The sequence below is a fragment of the Cervus elaphus genome, chromosome 15 (genome assembly GCF_910594005.1).
Source record: "Cervus elaphus chromosome 15, mCerEla1.1, whole genome shotgun sequence".
Classification (NCBI taxonomy): Eukaryota; Metazoa; Chordata; class Mammalia; order Artiodactyla; family Cervidae; genus Cervus; species Cervus elaphus.
In genome coordinates, this window is record NC_057829.1 from 33,164,289 (window position 1) to 33,184,049 (window position 19,761).

General features: G+C 49.9%; 1 protein-coding gene across 2 annotated transcripts in view; it reads right to left on the bottom strand.

The window, feature by feature from the left end:
• DLG5 (discs large MAGUK scaffold protein 5) overlaps positions 1-19,761 on the bottom strand; it is a 120,283-nt gene that overhangs the window by 88,540 nt on the left and 11,982 nt on the right. The gene's annotated exons all lie outside the window — the stretch shown is intronic.

The window sequence follows — 19,761 nt, forward strand, 5'->3', positions numbered from 1 at the left end:
TCTGGAAACCCAGCAAGCACCACCTCCCAAGAGTGCTTCCCAGGGCTCAGCTCTGTGCCATCTTCAAGCTTCCAGAAGTCCTGGCTGCAGAATAAAGTCTGCCTTGAGGCTGGCATTCAAGGGTCTTCTCCAAGGGCTGAGCCCAGCCTGCCTGCACCCTCTCCCATTGCTCTCCTCACCATCCAGGCCTCCAGCCAGGCTAACGGGCTGTGTCCTCATCACTCCCTGCCCAGGCCCACATATCCTACCTCCACCATCACCACCACCTCCACCAAGGTCCTCACCGTCCCTCCAGTGTACATACATGCACACTCAGTCACTCAGTCATGTCTGACTCTTTGCGACCCCATGGACTGTGGCCCGCCAGGTTTCTCTGTACATGGGATTTCCCAGGCAAGAATACTGGAGTGGGTTGTCATTTCCTCCTCCAGGGGATCTTCCCGACCCAGGTATCCAGTTTTAAATGGGACCTCTCCAAGGAGCGTTCCCAGACCTCTCCATCTGGAAATTATCTGTTCTGCTATCAGCCTGCTTATACCTCCCTACAGTTCTAACCGACATCTAGCAGGTCTGGCTGTACCTGTGAGACTGGGTCCCAAGGCCAACATTACGGGTGCACGGCCTGCACAGTCTCACGAGGCCTCCACTCGGCTTCACACTCTGCTGTTACCGTCTTAAAATTATTAATGATTTACAAGTCAAGGGTCCTGCGATTTCACTTTGCACTGGGCTGCAAAGTAAGTATCCAGTCCTGCTGAGGACTTAACAAGGAAGAGGCTTTTGTTTATGTCTGCATCCTGGCAGCAGTGTGCAGTGGGGCCTGTTACCTAGCAGGGATTCACAGGAGGAGGAAAGGGGTAAGAGTCTAGTGTCTCCGCCACCTCGGGCAGCTCATCCACACATGTGCAGCTCACCTTTCTCCCTTCCTTCCTGCTCCCCCCACACACTCTCATACGCAGCAGAGCACAGAGCAGCAACTGGCCTCAGATCATGCCCGACACCCATCTTCTGCTCCCGTCCCCACTACACCGCGCTCCACGGGACACCACAGAAGAGTCCTATGACTCTCCTGAAACACAGCATCTTAAGGACACACTTCTGCTGAAGAGCTCACCCCCTGAGAGCTTTAGGGTACAGGACCCTGATTCAGGAGTCAACCCAGCTCTGCCGGTTACTGACTGCACAACCTTGACCATGAGGCCCAGAAAGGGGGACGTGTGGACAGGCCCTCTCCAGCCTTCCCACCCGCCTCCCTGCCCTCCTTCAGACCTGGCTGCAGCCCTGTCCCTTCCTGCCACCTGGCTGGGGGCGAGGGCCCACCATGACCACCTCAACCTGCTCTCACAGTCTTTATCTGGGGTGTCCACAAGCCCCAGAGTCAGGAGGACAGGACAGGACAAACCCACAGGCCAGACACGGCCTTAGGAACCAGGGAAGGTGGCCACTTCCCCTCACCACCCACCCCCTCACCAATGGACTCACACTCCGTGCTGGCTCAGACCTGCAGGAGGTTTGCCACATGCCCTCAATCCCCCCTACCCCGTGACCCATAAGCAGCCCGCTGGCACCAGCACACAGCCATAAGCCAAGCCAACTTGTGAGAAAAACTCCCTGGCCGTAAAAAACAAATGTATTTGGCCCATCGGAGAATGAATAAATTTTTTATGAAAAGATAAAGATAGAGAATATAATAGAGTCATCCCTCTTCATCTGATCTGGAGCCACTTTAAACAGAAAATTTCATCTTAAACACATACTTAGGTGTGTTTCAGCCCCCAAGATAACACTGTTTTCATGAAGAACCACAGAATGTGTAAGACAGAGGGTAGATAAACAAGGTCCTATTGTACAACACAGGGAACTATATTCGATACCTTGTAATAACCTATAAAGAAAAAGAATATGAAGAATATATGTGTGTATAACTGAATCACTGCTGTACACCAAAACTAACAACACTGCAAATCAACTATACTTCAGTTAAAAAAAAAGGAGGAGGAGGCAACCCCAAAGATCAAGTAATCCAATGTACCCATTTGACAGATGAGAAAACAGAGGCTCTAGCAGGGTCAGAACTGCCTACCTCTGAGCTCCTAGGGCCCCACCATGCTTCACTTGGACTCTGCATCTGTGCACTGTATTGGCACTAGCTGTTTACAAGCCGCCTCCCACACTCCACTGTGAGTCGTCGGAGACTAGGGTGTTAACTGTTTCACCTCTGCTGATCCAGTATCACTCCCCAGGCCTGGCAACCATAGGCACTCAATAAAGAAACAAACGACCCACAGAGACACGCTGCAGGCAAACAAAGCTGAGCCTGGAGCCCCAGTTCCGGTGTTACCACCTTGCTGTTCTTCTCTCAGACTGAACGCAGTAGGTGCTGCTGCATAACTTGGGTGAAGGAACATGGGAACGGCAGGACCCGTATGCTGTATGATGCCCAGTTGGGTTACTGGCCTGGGGGTCAGACTTGTTTTCAGCCCTGCCCTGTGACCACACGAACTGCCTCTCTGAACCTTGGTTTCTTCAATTATCAGTTGAGTATGGACTGATGACAACAGGCAGGTGGAGCTGAGTGCCCCAAAAACCCACGTCCCCCTCACCTATCAGCGCACGTATTCTCCCCTAACCCTGGCAGTCAGTGAGAACAGACACCATCAGTCCCACTGTACAGACAGGAAAACAAGATCTTGACAGGCCATGCCACTCTTGCAGCGGCCCCCTCCCCTGGAAAACCCAGGTGCTCACCAGGGTGCTAACAAGTGCCCCAGGCCAGGGTAGGGGCAAGAAAGGGTTCCAGGAGTTCTGCCTCTCAGAGAGCAACACCCGCCAAACCCACATTGAGCTGGGCAGCAACTCCTGACTGTGACCTGCTAAGTCCACAACCAGTCCCTGGGTGCCATGGGGAAGCAACAGCTATAGACCCTTCCATGCCGTGGACAGAGTCCAAGGAAGCTCAGATGGCCAAGCAGAAAACAAGGCCTAGAAGTCACAGCAGACGCCGTTACCTGGATTTACAGTTCTCCCCGGAGGAGACACTGTTAATGGCAGATGGAGGGAGTGAGAGGACAGTTTCAGCACCTATACCTGGCCCTGGACCGGAGCTGGGACATCCCCTCCTCCACTCCCCACTATGCCCTCTTCCCAACAGAGCAATCCTGGGTCCCTCCCACAGTGGGGCTGACCTCCCTATCTTCAGGTACCAGAGCAGGTAGACAAAGCCTGTTTCTAAACCCACGGACACCAACCAAGACTTTGGTACAAGGAGCTATGGGGAAGAATATGGTCCCCGTAGACAGCCATGTATATCTGTATCCACTGCATGGTGACTGGGGTCTCCATTGCCCACTGAGAGGCTGAATCCTAGCCTACGTGTCTGTGGCCATGTCAGCTATCTGCTGGGGTGATCAGCATCCCCGAGGCGACACCCGGGTGAGCCCTGGAGCCCGCCTGCCTGCCAGGAATCCCAGCTCATGCACTTTCTGTATGACTCCAGGCACCTTCCTTAACCTCTCTGCGCCTTGCTGGTCTCTCCCGTAAAACAGGGATGATAAAAGTGTCCACCTGCCAGGGCTCTGGGGAAGATGAAATGAGGTAACATTTGGCACAATATTTAGCATACAATAAAACTCCATTTCCCCCCAGCACAATGTTAATAGAGTGGCTTCTGGGATTTATATGTGCTTTTCTTTTTTCTTCTTCATTAACTGAATTTCCTACGTGAATGTACATGTTGTACTGTCAGCAAAGAATAAAGTTCTTTTTTTTTTTTTTTAACGCTAGGGTAGGAAGAATCCCAAGTAACCCTTTCCTCCAAACACACGGTGCCGAAGTAGTCCTGTCCCTGTTGGTCTGTTTTGAGAGAGTTTTGAGAGACCCTCTTTGGGGCAGGGCACTCTACTGCCCAGAGCAGCCCCAGACCTTTCTCCTCCCTGACCCATGCTAGGCTTCTTTTCCACCCCGCCACCCAGTAGGACTCAAGCCTGACCTCATCCAAGAAGCCCTGCCTGTAGGCCCACACTGCAACCTGCTTCCTTGGGAACATTACTCTTCCCTTCACGCATTCACCCTGTCTGAAGCTTGCCCACCCCACAGCAAGCCTCTCTTGCACCAATCTGATAGTCTAGCGGTGAGAAGCCCGCCAACCCCCTAGATGGATAAACTTGAGGACAGGGCCACCTGCTGCCTCTGCGATTTCAAAGCACTCACCAGATTTCTCTTCTTGGATCCTCACACCACAACCCACGCATGGGTGAGGGGTTCAGGGACGGGAAGTGATAAGTGAGCCCTGCAACTGGATGAAAGCCAGTCTGACCAACTCCAATCAAGGGCTCATTCCCAACACAGTACTGCTTCCCACGGGAGGCACAGCCAGGCCCCTCAGCCAGAAGACCCCAGGGCTAACGGAATAGCCCAGCTCACAGGGCAGGACTGCCCCGGCCACCACAGCACCTCCCTGTCCTCCCGCTCCCACTGCTTACACCCCTCCTTCCTCTCCCCTGATGGGCTGTGATCCTCAGCCACCCCACTGCAGGGGCTGGTCCTCCTGAGAGTGCCCAGACCCAAGGACACCGTGAGCCCATGCTAAACGGCGGGAGGGGAGGAAGAGGCTTCGAGCTCTGTACAAAATGCCTCTGGTTTTTCTCTGTTTTATGTCAAATGACCTGTAACACCCCAGGCAACGGTACATTTGAGCCCTGGGTACTTAAAAGAATTTAGCAGGACGGTTTAAAATGTCCAGACTTGAAGGTGTCAGATTTCATAAAGCAAAGAAATTTGGAACACATGTGCGGACCTCAACGCTGGGACGCTCGAAAGGTCTCTCAACTGTTCAGACCAGATTGTGTAAAGACAAAACAGCAGATCTCCTGAGCTCCTCCCAAGTTTCAAGAATTCCAAGATTGCCCAAGGGATAGCAATCAGCAGTGTTCATGTGCCTACACACATCTATAACAATGTCTTCTAACAAAAACATGTCAGTCACTGACAATCAAGCTTATAATACATGTCTTTTTTTTAATGACATTAGCATAACAACCAAATACAACATGTTTATTAGAATTTTAAAAAGTCTATAAAAAGCATATGTAGGACAAACATCGTGGTTTAGTCGCTAAGTCCTGTATGACTCTTTTTTGACCCCATGGATAGGCTCCTTTGTACATGGGATTTCCTAGACAAGAATACTGGAGTGGGCTGTCATTTTCTTCTCCAGGGGATCTTCCCGACCCAGGGATCAAATCCATGTCTCCTGTGTTGGCAGGAGGATTCTTTACCACTGAACCACCATGGAAGTCCATGTAGGACAATTCAGGAGAGTGAAATGCACTGCCTACTAGATAATGTTACTGTATCAGTGCTGAATTCTTGGATGTGATAATGGTGGTGAGTTATGTAGGTGCACGTCCTGGCTCATAGGTGATACATGCTTCAGTGTTCGGGGGTAAAGTATTCCAATATCCACCACTTTTTCCAAAAGAATCAGGAAAAAATTATATGTGAATAAAAATGGAATGACAATGAAAAAAAAACAAATATGCCAAGCTGCTACCCAGCAATGATTCTAGGTGAAAACTATACAACTGTTTACTGTACTATTCTTTCAACTTCTTTGTATATCTGAACATTTACAAATGGAGTATCAGAAAAAAAAAAAGTATCATTTGAAATTCGTTTACAACAGAAAATTTTGAAGAAAAATAAAATGGCTCATAATTCTACTGTCTAGGTAATTTTTTTTAAATATTGCTATTTAACTACTAATATGAAAACATGTGAGCAGGACTTCTGTGGTAGTACAGTGGCCCCTGCTAATGTAGGGGACACAGGTTCAATCCCTGGTCTGGGAAGATTCCACGTACCTTGGAGCAACTAAGCCAATGTGCCACAACTTCTAAGCCTGTGCTCCAGAGCCTGCAGGCCGCAACTACTGAAACCTATGTACCTAGAGCCCATGATCAGCAACAAGAGAAGCCACAATGAGAAGCCCGAGCACTGCAATGAAGAGAAGCCTCCACTCGTCGCTACTAGAAAAAGCCTGTGCAGCAACAGAGACCCAATGCAACCTCCCAAAAAAAATAGGTAAGTAATGCTGTATGTGTGCATTTATAATGCTGTAATATCTACCTAAGAAGGAAAATATTCAAAGAGGATTTTTTTCTCTTAATAAACTAATAGTTTAGACAAAGAACAATCGAGAAAAAAGTTTACTGTACCATTTCTTAACAGCAGAATGGATCTTTTTTTAAAGTATGTGATTCCCAAAATGAGGGCCTATCCAAAGATAAGGAGACATGGGGAAGAAGTACCAAAAATGTTCTACCAAAATATTCTGGACCCCTTTGCCTCTGGTTCAGCTGATGATGGTGGAATTTCCAGGCAGGACTCTCCCCACATCTCCACCATCCACAGATAGGACTGCCCTCTGGGGCTTATCTGGTGGTTCAGACAGTAGAGAATCCACCTGCCATGCAGGAGACCCAGGTTCAGTTCCTGGGTTGGGAAGATCCACTAAAGAAGGGAATGGCAACCGATTCCAGTATTCTTGCCTGGAGAATTCCAAGAGTAGAGGAGCCTGGTGGGCTACAGGCCATGGGGTTGCAAAGAGTCAGACACAACTGAGTGATTAAAACATACTGGGGCTCCCCAGAAATCCCCGAGAGTCCTAGGATTGCCTATGCAGGTCCAGGAGTATGGGGGACCATCCCCCAACAAAACACCCATGATCCCACCAGCTTCAGGAAGCACCTTCCTCCCACTTTCCTGGAGTACTCGAATTTCCTCAAGGCACCAGAACGGCCCCTCCATCAGGTCTAAGAGACACGGGCTCACAGTCGCCCCCTCACACTTAGGCCAAGTTGACCCTATCTTCCCCACCTCCACAAAGGCTTGGACACGGTCTGCTGATGTCCACCCTGCCCCACCACACCTCCCTCCCAGCTACAGACTTGTCAGAGACAGGGAGTGAAGGGAAAGAAAGCAAATCCTCCTGAATTGCTCATTAAGATTTTGAAAACGAGGGACTTCCCTGGCGGTCCAGTGGTTAACACTCCATGCTGACAATGCAGGGGTCCAGGTTTGATCCTTGGTCAGGGAACTAGATCCTGCATGTCACAACTAAAGAGCCTGCCCACATGTTGCAACTAAGACCTGCCACAGCCAAATCAAAAAAAAAAAAACACCAGGATTTTGAAACCTGTCCACAGAGAGGGGGCTAGTGACAACGTGGAGGAGACAGAGGGGCAGGAGCATCTGAGGAGAGTCGTCCCGGCAGGAGGGGCGTGAAAGGAGAGGCAGAGGCCGCCAGGAGCGGGGCCAGGAGAGCTTGCACAGAGCCCACCACTGGCCCGGCTCCTAACGCCAAGAGAGGGCCGCTCTTCCTGCCAACAGAGTTATCTTTTAATCCAACCCCCGGATGACACCATCTGGCAGGAGCAGCTCCTCGGGGCACACGAGTCACGCGGCTGGGCCCTGTCTGTCCCTTCAGGCCGGGGCTTGCCCTGCGATCCCAGGAAGCGCAGCCCCTGCCCCTCCGAGGCCTGGCTTCTGACAGGCCCGTGCACGCCTGGGCGGGTGAAGCAGTAGGTGAGGAAGTGGAGAAAGCTGCCGTGCCGAGCAGGGTCACCAAACACAAAGACCCAAGAAGGGAAGGCAGTAGCTCCAAGTCACCGGACAGGTTGGCATCATGCCAGGAAGAGGCAGCCACCCTAGCATCTTCCTTTTCCCCAGATGTGGTGAAGAGCTTTGCAGCTTAAGAACAGCTGATATCAAGTGGCCGTGGCGGGCTGCCCGGAATCCTGCGCAGGAGGAATTCTGTGGCCCTGGGCAAGCAGAGCAGGCAAGAGCATGCTGACAGATGCATGAGACCAGTGAGCAGTGCTGCCCAGCCTGCCTCCACTTTATGCACTCTTGACAACTCAAGGACCAGCCTGGAGCTACGTGCCTACCTATCGGGAGGATTTCTGAGGCCTCTGTCGTCACCCAGGAGACAGAAGCCACATTCTCTTAGATGCAGCAGGCTTGTCCCCGCCTCCACACCAGAGTCTGTCTGGGCGCCTGCCTCTGTGAACATCCAAATCCCACCCACGCCTCCAGCCCCAGTTCAAAAATCCCAGCTCCCAGGGGGTGTGGGTAAGAAGACATGGAGGAGGTGGAAGTCTCGAGGCTGGCAGGGATGGGGGGCACATAATGTGTGTCCTCCAGCTCCAGCAGCACCTGGCAGGCAGCCCCGCTGGTCCTCCCAGCCTCGGGCACACCATCTCCACAGGCAGCCATCCCCTTGCTGACCAGCTCTCCACGTGCAGTGTTCTTCCTTGTGGGCACCTGAAATCTGCCAGAAGGAACCAGGAGCCAAAAGTCCAGATCTAGTGGCCCCAGAGGCTGCTCTGATTTCCCACCATAGCTCAGTGGGTGTGCCCTCTGGGTCCCAACCACCAGATGTGAAATCCTAACTCACCAGCTTAGACTCTGGGCAAGCAGCTTGCCCTCTCTGTGCCTCAGGTCCTCACATCTGTAAAATGGGGGAAATAACAGCCCTTCATCTTCGGGTTGCTGGGCCGACCCCTGAGACACCCGTGTCAGCTCCCTGGCACATGCTGTGAGTGGTCAGTAACTGTCTGCAACACTTACCATCCACTGCACTGCTCCATCAGGCCTGTTCCCACGAGCTCTGTCCTGGCTCAGCCTCTGCCCACTCCTGACACTCATCCCACTTTCTCAAGACCAGACTCACACCTGGCAAGCATCCAGTTCTATAGCCTCCCTTAAGAGGAGCCAGCTCTCTGGGGACACACTTCAAACCTAGCCTCTCCTGCAAAACCTTCTGCCCAGAGCTCAGATAGGCCACCGAGTAGCCCCGTGGAGCCAGCAGACAAGAAACGTAGCAGAAGACAGACCATGATGGGGAAGGGTTCTCTTCATCCCTCCCAGTCTAGGCCCAAGTCTCTAGCCTCTCCACCCTAGACTCCAAAAGGTATCCACCACCAGACCATCAAAGTTGTCTTAAAAACACACATGCACCCAAGCAAATAGATGCAATCTTGTCAGTTCCCTGCTCTACAACCTTCCATGGCTCCCTCTAGCCTATTAGGATAGAGTCAAAAAGCCTCACCCCAGCATTGAGAAGAAGGAAACATGCACGTGTTAAGCATCTAATTCTCTGCCCAGTTCTCAGCTACATACTTTATATGTATTGCACCACTTAATAACTTCCTCTAAGGCTGGTCTTATTACCACATCTCACAGGGGAGGAAGGCAAGGCTCCAAAACATTAAGCCTCGCCTAAGCCACACGGCTCAGCAGCATGAGGAACAGACCTGGAGGCCAGGTTCGCAGCCTAGATCCCGGCTCCTGCTTCCTTCTCCAGCTCTTCTGCCCCAGTCCCCCCGACCAGACCACTGTCCAGCCAGCACAGTGCCCACGGTCACCCAGCACACTTGGTTCCTGCCAAGCTCCCCTCCCTCTGCCTGCAATGTCCCTACCCATCACCTGACAACTGTTACTCAACCTTCAAAGCCTGGCCCTCAAGTCACCTCCCTCATGAGACCAACCCTCAACCCAGCTCTCCCTTCTATGAGACAAAGCCAGTCCCTTCCTTGAACGTGCTCCCCGGGCACCTTGTCCCTACCCACTTTAGACCACGACCGACCAGTCCCCAAGCCAACCACGCTGCCATCTGCTCCCGAAGGTACATCACTCATCTTGACGCCACCACAGTTCAATACATTTGCTTCAATAAGAGAATGAACGATCTCCCTTCTAGACTTACAGACCAGGAAACAAAGGGTAGGCAGAGACTTAACATCTGCAGGAAAAACTGGTAAACAGCCCATCTAGAGTGGCTCCCTTGAGGTTACACCTGGCCAAGAGACCATCCTTAGGTGTGTACACCTGAGCAAACTCGTCGGGACCAGCAGCTCCAGTGTTAGGAAGCAGCCCATCCAAATGGGAAGCTGTGATGAAAGGCAGCATGGGTGACTTCTGGGAGCCGCGGTGCTGGAGAGACACCTCTGGGCCTTCTCCAGGCCCCCGCACTGGCAAGGAGCCCCACACAGGGCCCACTCCTACACACAGGGAATGAGCAACAAGCCAGGGGCAGAAGCAGCTCCCCTGGCTGACCTGGACAGAAAGAAGCCAGGCCTGTAGGGCCCATAGCACCCTGTTCCAGCAGTGTATCAGCCCCACGTCCCTGTGGGGAAGAAGAGGAAAGATGAGCTCCATCCTGACCCACTTTTCCCAGAGCTCCCTTCCCAGGTCTGGCCTGGCCCAGTGAGCTCCTTCTCACCTGGTGATGTCGGTAAGTGAAACACTCATGCGTGTATTTATACACGGAGGACACCCAGCTCATCAAAACAGTGGAGACTCCCACTTAACAGACAAGAAAAACAGCATCCAGAGGTAGGTCCATAAACAATGCACTTCCCACTCCAGAGCCTCCCTGACCTGCAAGCACATCCCAGTTCTCCCTCAGATGGGAGAACATATGCTTTCCTGCTTCCCTTCCCTGGGCAGGCTCAGACCCTGAAAAAGCACCATGCACTAGGGGAAGTCTCTCCCGGGTGCTGGTGAAATGAAGACGAGAGGCCAGCCCACTCTCAGGTTCTGTTTCAGGAGACCTAGGGAAGGGCTAGGGAGCCTTCACGTTTCAGACGCTTCCCAGGGGACTCCTGAAGATGAGGATCCAAAAACCTGCTCGGAGACGAAGCTAGGAGTAACTCAGAATCAATCCCATGAGCCTGGCAATTTTTATCCCAGCCTTAAAGATGTCCACACCCTTTGACCCAATAGCCCCACTTCCAGATATGTACCCTAAGGAAATGAAAAAGTACACAGATCCTCATGGTGACATGATATATGTTGAAAAATAAAAGTGAAAGTGTTAGTCGCTCAGTCGTGTTGGGCTCTTTGCGACCCCATTGACTGTAGCCCTCCAGGCTCCTCTGTCCATGGGGATTTTTTAGGCAAGAATACTGGAGTGGGTTGCCATGCCCTCCTCCAGGGGATCTTCCTGACCCAGGGATTGAACCCAGGTCTCCTGCATTGCAGGCAGATTCTTTACCATCTGAGCCACCAGGGACGCCCAACTGAAAAATAAGACATTCCTAAATTTCCAAGGGGGACTGGTGACATACATCCTGATAGGGCAATACTGTGCACCCACAAAAAATGATTCCTTTGTTCACTCTTTTTCAAAGAGCTTTACAGTATTTACCTCCAGTTAGTAAAAGTACCTGCAAAATAAAAGAAGGTAAAAGTATCTTCTTTTGATTACCGGCATTTTCCAAATTCTCTACCATAAACATGGCTAACTATATTTTTTAACTGATTATTTTAATTACCAGCATCAGACTTAAAACGGGAAGCCCAGTTCAGTTAGGAGAGGAAGGACTGCAGACAGCATCCATTTCAACCATGAACATGACAGAACACCTTCCCTGCCACCCCCTGAGGTTCTGCTTGAATACTTAGAGCAGCTGGGAGCTCACTCCCTTTCCTAAAGCAGTGACTGATGGCAATTAAAAAGTTGCTCCTTACCCTGACTGTTGCTTCTTGATCCACATACAGGTTTCTCAGGAGACAGGTAAGATGGTCTGGTATTCCCATCTCTTTAAGAGTTTTCCACAGTTTGTTATGATCCACACTGTCAAAGGCTTTAGCTTAGTCAATGAAAGAAAGGTAGATGTTTTTCTGAAAGTTCCTTGCTTTCTCTATGATCCAGCAAATGTTGGCAACTTGATCTCTGGTTCCTCTGCCTCTTCTAACCAGCTTGAATATCTGGAAGTTCTCAGTTCATGTACTGCTGGACCCTACCTTCCTGAAGCTAAAACCTCCATCTCCCTTGCAGCACATGGCATCAAAAGCTCAACAAATACAACAGAGCTCTTTCTAAGGAACTGACTTCAAGGGTGACTATCCATACTTTCCCACTATGACCAAGAGGTGAATGTGGGTTACTGCAAGCACTGCTGACATACACCCAATACCATGTTTAAATCAAGTGTTGATCAGGGTCAGGGCGGGATGAACTGGGAGACTGGGATTGCCGTATATACACTGTTAATCCTGTGTATAAAATGACTAATGAGAACCTACCGTATAGCATAGGGAATTCTACGCACTGCTCTGTGGTGACCTAAATGATAAGGGAATCTAAAAAAGAGGAGATATATGTATATGTAGGGCTTACCAGGGGGCTAAGTGATAAAGAATCCACCTACCAATGCAAAAGACGCGAGTTCGACCCCTGGATTGGGAAGATCCCCTGGACAAGGAAATGGCAAATCCCTATTCTTGCCTGGAGTATCCCATGGACAGAGGAGCCTGGCGGGCTACAGTCCATGGGTCGCAAAGAGCCCAACACAACTGAGCAACTGAACAGGCACACATCCATGCACATATATATGTACAGATGAGTTACTTTGCTGTAGAGCAGAAACTATTAAAACTCAACAATGTAAAGCGACTATACTCCAACAAAAATTTTTAAAAATTAAAAATAAATCAAGAGTTGGTCACCTCCCCACAATCACCTAGATGAGTATCATAAACACCCATGTCCCTTTGGAGTCACTGAGCCAACTGTTCCACAAACTACAGCTGCCCCTCCCCCACTGGTGACTCTGACAGCCCTGCAATGGCTTGGGAAACTCTTCAGAGGTCATTTTTGGGTGAACAATCTGCCTGAGGTTGCCAGATTAGCCAAAACACACAGATGCTACACCATCAGAAGCAGCCCAGTCGGGAGCAAACAAAAGACCCTTCCCTTGAGAACAGCAGCCCATAGAAAAGTGATGTTTCCTTCTTACCTCTCGTCTAATTTATTTCATTTTACTCCGATTTCTCTTCTACTCTTCTCCCCCAGGCACAGAGGCGACCATTGTTCTTTTCCTTTGTGTTCTTGCAAAACAGGCATTGCTTTGCATTATTAATTTACATAACAGCACTCCAGTGTCCACCTCACTCTACTTCTTACTTTTGCACCAAGCACTATGCTTTAAGCTCCATCCCATCGCCATGTGTGTGTCTCAGTCACTTGGATCACTGCACTGTCAGCTCTCCCAGGGACGGATGCCACCCCTTCAGGGACAGGGAGAGCCTGGGGCACTGGCATCCAGGAGAGGGCCTGCAGGGTCAGGGCTCAGCAGGAGCCCTGCCCGAGGCTGCAGGACAGCTGTACCAGCAGGGCTGAGTCCCCACCACCCCACACCCTGCTGTGTCCACTGACATCATCTAGCTTTCTAGTTTCTGTGAGGTCTAAGAGGTGGGAAAGGAGAGTTCATTGCCAATTCTTACCAAACCTGCCAGAACCATGCCTACTAAAAGAGTGACAGGAAAAGCATCAGTGGCACTGATGGAAACAATTGCTCATTAATAAAAACCTCCACTGGGAAAGCTCACTACAGACTGATAGAGCACAAACATCAAGCACCGCCTTGCAAAATGTCCTGGGTCCCACCTGCTCCGGTGGGTGGAGGATCCTCCCAAGGACATGACTGCTCAAGAACAAGTGACAAGGGGTTCTCGGACTCCTTCACTTCTTCGTCATCACACAATTGCACCACCGAGCACCACTATGCACAGTTCCTACCACATGTGACTCCCCATGTGATCTGAGAGCACCTGAAGCAGTCTACCTGTTCAATGCGTCCCAGCAAGGTCAAATTGCTTTAAAGACTGCTAAATGCTGATCCCAATCTCTGTGCTAACTTCATCATGGATCAGGAGCCAAGAGTTTACAGACCAGCGCTGGTTTGTGGACCATACCCTGAGCGTGAGACAGATGGGGGAACAAACCAACCAAGCCGCCCCAGAAGTCAGTGTAGGGTGGTGCTTAAGAGCCCTGGGATTGGGGCATCAATAACAAATCACGTTACAGCTTACACAGTGTCTACTGGGTGTCAGGGACTGCTCTCAACACTTCACAAATAGTAGCTCCTTTAATTCTTACAAGACAAGGTCCTATTATTATTCTTATTTCACAGATGAGGAAACCAAGGCACAAACAGGGAAAGTGACTAGCCCATGGTCATAGTGAGCAGAGATCCAAGATTTGAACCCAATTCCTGACTCAGACACAGGTGCCTGGCAATTTGACTAAGCTGATTCCTGAGTGACCTGACCTCTCCCATCTGTCCCCTCACTGTAAGATGCAGTAAGGACCCCCAAAGTGTGGCTGAGGTCAATGAAGAAATACAAAATCAGACAAAGTATCCTATGCAACAGAAACACCTATCACCTGCACGGCACACAACCACCTACCTGTAGGGACGATTTCCCCACATCATCCACCTGCTTTCGCACCAGCTCAGAAGCAGGTGACATCCCAGTCCCCACCAGAGGGACAGGGATGAGGCTGGCGAGGCTATGTGAGGTAGCTGTGGGGACACGGCGAGAGGGCAATGGTCACTTGTTCCCCCTCAGCCACTTCACTCTTCAACCACTCCCTTCTCCTCCCCAAAGAGAAGGCCAGCAGACGGGAATGGGTCTCAAGTCTCCTGGAGAACTTGGGAAGTATGAAAGTGTTAGTCGCTCAGTCGCGTCCGACTCTTTGGGACCCCGTGGACTGTGGCCCACCAGGCTCCTCTGTCCATGGGGAGTCTCCAGGCTGGAATACTGGAGTAGGGTGCCATTCCCTCCTCCAGGGGATCTTCTCAACCCAGGGATCGAACCCGGGTCGCCTGCATTACAGGTGGATTCTTTAACACCTAAGCCACCAGGGAAGCCCTTGAAACCCATTTCTAAACATCCCAGCTGTTAATTCTCAGACTTCAAACTTAGGAGGAAAAAGAAGGCCTTCTAATCCACCTAACAGCTCACAGAAAGCCAACGATTTCAGGGATTCCCAGGAGGCTGACTAGTCAGTCTGGACCCCCTTACCCCACCACCTTCTGGCCACAGTGCCCTCCTCCACACTCCACAGACCACCCTCCTGCCCATGCCAACAACACCTATTCCTCTAGGACGCCCGGGCTCAGGCAGCCTCACTCAGGTGCAGGTGCAGGAAGAATGACTGGATGTGACAGCCAGGCCTGCCCTATGCCTTCTGGTTATCCTGACCCCATTTTCCCAGGGCCTGCTGAGTACATGCTCTAAACAGGAGCTCGGAATTCCCATGAAGACCCACTCATCACAGAATGAATTTTCTCCCAAGTCTGCTGCCCCTACTGTGCACACTGCCTCATTAGGCCAGCCTTCCTCCTCGCCCCTCTCCAGCGCCCACCAAGCCTGCCAGCCACCCAACCCACACCAGCTCACCGAACACTGACCTTCAAGTGGCCTTCTCTATGCCGCATGACCTGTCCAGCTGGATACCGGCTCCCTCGGGCTTGGGCTTTCCAATGAGACAATAAACTCCTGGTGGGCAGGAGCCATCTTCTCAGTCACCCTTTTGAGAATCTTATAGATTTTTGCAACCGAACACACTTGCATCTGCTTTACAAACCACAAAATGGAAGGTGAGGAGTAGGAAGTCGATAAGCTAAGCTGATTACTTTTCAGGATTTCTAAAAGCTCCAGTCTAGACAGTGCAACCAGAAATGAAAACCTTTGAGGAAGAATAGGACATAATTTCCATCTGAAAGGGCAGATCCAGGTCGGGGTGAACAGTATGGGACTGTGGTTGTCATTCACGAGCGAGGCTTAACGTTCTCCTCTCTGCAAGCTCAATGTTTAGCACAGCCTGGGTGGAGCCCGGACCAGGTACACACTGGATGGATGACGGGTGGACAGTGGGGTAGGCAGATGGACGGATAAAACCTGGCTCCACTTCTGTCTGGGCTCCACCCTAAAGGCTGAGTGATCTCATGCAAGAAGACACGGCCTGCCTCCACTGAGTCTGCATATGAGAAGCCTTAATGTACAGGAGGCCCAGGGCAGAAACAGGAGCCTACGTGAAATTCCACAACTCCCCGTGGAAAGCAAAGACAAATGGTCACTGTTTTGTTTCCTCTGAGTTCATAAAATGGGTGAGAATATATGGCAAGATTCATAAAGGTGGTCTGCCATTTTCTATCACAAATGAGTTAGGAGAGGGGCTTCCCTGGTGGTCTAGTGGTTAAGAATCTGCCTTGCAATGCAGGGGACACCAATTTAATCCCTGGTCCAGGAAGATCCCACATGACACAGGACAGCTAAGCCCATGTGCCAAAATGACTGAGCTCGCTTGCCACAACGACTGAAGTCTGCAGGCTCTAGGGCCCACGCGCCGTGAGAGGAGCCACCACAGTGAGACGCCTGGGCCCCACAACTAGAGAGTAGCCCCCTGCTCGCCACAGTGAGAGGAAGCCCGCACGCAGCAACAGAGACCCAGCACAGAGAAAAATAAATAAACAAAATGTTTAAACAAAAATTAAAGGAAGAAATGAGTTAGGAGAATAGACAGTCATGTGTAAGCTCGCACTCAGGCCATAAATTCTAAGCTGTTTCAGGCTCAGCTATATTTTTTCCAAGAGAAGGACCCAGAGCCAGCACATTTTAGTTTTGTTTATTTTCTTGCCGTTTCCTGGATCCAGTTTCCACTGAGGTTGGCCATGGGGGTGGGCCAGCTCAGTGTTCACAAGGCCTTTACCCTCTTATCTTTATTAAAGGCTGTTCTTCTGAGGCAAGAGGCTTGGTGGCGTCATTTTGCTGCTTGAACTCTGTCCTGTGACTAAGCAATAAGAAGCCACAGCAGTCAGCGCTGGAAGTTTTTGCTGTATCATATAAAGAATGAGACAAGGAGGTACCTCCTGCCAACATCAGACCCATTCTCTGACTCAGCACTAAATGTAGATGTCACGTCCTACGTTTGCATCCAAACAGTACCCTCCGTGTGACAGGTGCTCAGAACACGTCTGCTGGATGAACGAACACTGTCATGAAGAAGAGAAAAGGTGCCCAAGGCTTGGGACACAGAAATCTCAATGGGGACCTTCACAGGATGGCCCAGAGTACAGAACAAATGCAAGCTCTATAAAGAAACGGACAAGGACTCCAAAGCCTACCCAGTCTCCTCTTAGCAGCTGGAGGCCCCGAGAAGCTGAAGAACTTCTTTTGGCCTAGTCCACCCATTAGTGGAACACAAATATTAATACCAACTGCATTTTTGTTGTATCATGCATATATGCATACCAACTGCACGATCTGATAAAAGATTTTTCTCAATGGTCAGGAAGGAGAGCTGCAGCACAATTCCATGAACTGCGTGCGATGCCCTGTTACTTGCTGGAAAGGCTGCTGCCTGCAAAGCCAGGCCCAGATCAGGAAAAACTAGCCAAGGCCCTGAGACTCCCCGCCCAGCCTGTGGCTGGCAGAGAAGACTGAGAAGGAGCTCTGGCCTGGGAAGAAACCTGGATCCTGTGTCCGGCTCCGCCAGGGCATGCTATGAGAGCCTGGGGGAGTCCCTCTGTGTCTCTGGACTGCTATTTCTCATTTCTAAAATCAGCAGTCTGGGCAAAGTCATCTGTAAGATCCCTTCCAGCCGTGATACTCAACAATCTTAAGCTGCTTAAGAAACATAAACAGGAAATGAAAGTTCTGGCCAGATAAGACGAAAAAGAGGTTACCCTGAGCAAGAAGAATGGAGGTTATCATGAGTATTAAAAAGGTCATTATATTTCTTTAAAAGTATGCCTTCTTACATCACAATTTAAAAATACAATTAAGTTTCTTCCCATGTGGTTTGTTATCCTCTCACTCAGTCTTGGCTGGATAGATTTTCACCACATTTGAACAGCAGATTTACAAGGGTCAAAGTGATACACAAGAATATTTGTCTGGGGATCCCAGGCCATGCTAAGGAGTCAGTTACCATCCAGACAAGTAACCTGAAATTGACCCAGAAAAAAGCCAGAGAGCCACCTGGGAAAGAGACAGGCCACACCTAGAAAAACACTGTGGGCAGAGAAAACACACCCTGGCTTGAGAGAGCCACCAGGGCCACAGCTCACAGTCACAAGCGATTATCTCTGCTCTTTCCACACAGGCAGCTCCAGGAACCCCACCTGCAGGCTGCAGGTCAGAGGAATCTTATTTATGCATCAGCAACTCTCAGTTCTCTTAGGCAATGTAGGGGTAGGGCCAGTCAGTGATGGTATTTTTTAAAAAGTAATTTTTCAAAAAGAGATAACCACTTTCCACCTGACCCCATCTGATGAGGTTTCACTCTGCTCCTTCCCCATCACTGCCTTGGGTAGCAGAGAATAGTTTTTTTAAAGTCGCTGGTCATTTGTCATTTTTGAGAGCATGGTTCATCCCCAAAGAAAACCTACAAAGGTAAACAGAGGAAACAGGCAAAGACAAGAGTATCTGGTGGAAAAACAGCCTCTGAGTCTAGTTGTCACTCACTAACCCAGCTCAGTTCAGGTAAAGGAAGGTGAGACTTTGGGTGGCTCTTCACCTCTTTCATCATAGAGAGCATCTTACAATAAAAGCATCCAAGCACAGTGGTTTCCAAACTCAGTTTCAAGGAACCCTGAGAACCCAAAGAATCCTACGGAGGCTCCTCAGGGAGTCCAAAAAGAAAAGGGGCAAGCGCCAAGCCTCCATAGCACCTGTCTAGCTTATATATCTGGCTTACTCACCTAAGAGTACAGTTAGTGAAAAAAGTCCCACAGCTACAAAAATAAAATAATTGAACTCATAAACAACAGCTACATTTCACATATGTTATTTCCATTTAATTGTTGTAACAGTCCCGTGAGGAACCTGGGGCTACATGGATTTGTGATCAGACTCCACAACCCGCTCCCTAACATAACCACCCCATGCTCATCCAGCATCTACATGGACTCTCAGGGAAGGGATGTCACCACCTTCCACAGTCGACTTCATAGCTGGATGGCACAGACCATGAAAACAAGTTCTTCCCTAAACAAAAAGCCCAGGAAAGGGTCCCAGGCAACCTTATTAACGTGTGGACCTTATTAAAATCCTGATTTAAACAACCCATCTATAAAACAGCATTCCTGCAATAAAGAAAGTGTGAAAGTCACTCAGTCGTGTCCGACTCTTTGCAACCCCAGGGACTGTAGCCCACCAGAGCCTCTGTCTATGGAATTCTCCAGGCCAGAATACTAGAGTAGGTAGCTGTTCCCTTCTCCAGGGGATCTTCCCAATTCAGGGATCAAACCCAGGTCTCCCACATTACAGGCGGATTCTTTACCATCTGAGCCACCAGGGAAGCCCAATAAGAAAAACTGAATATCAGCTGGATATGAGATGACATTAAACTGTTAATACAGTCAGCTGTAAAAAAAAAAAAAATTTTTTTTAAGATTTTATCTCTTAGAGACACTTCGTTAAGTATTTATGGAGAAAGTAATATGATGGCTGGGATTTGTCTGAAAATATTACAGGAAACAAAAGTTTGGGAGCTGGGAGTTTGTAATCTCTGCACATGTTTGAGTATTTTATAATATAAAGTTTCAAATGAAGATAGGAGGAAGAGAGAAAGGTTCTTCCTTACGTTGGACTCAATTCTACCTCCCAGTATCTTCTGCCAGTTAGCTCTCTGGGGTCAGAAAGAATCAGGTCTCATTACCTGTCCATGTCCATCTGAAAACAGGCATCCAAGCCCGTCTAAGTCGCCTTTCCTTTAAAATAACTCTTCCCTTTTGGAGCTGAACTCCTCACAGCTCATAGCAATGCCCTCCTTAACTGCAGACCCCAGGACCAGAGCACTGTGAAGGTGTGTTCTGAGCAGCCCCAGGAATGTGAATTTTCTGTCCATGCACACTCTCTACCCACCTTTGAGCATCTCTCTGTACCCTGTGACACTTCCTGATT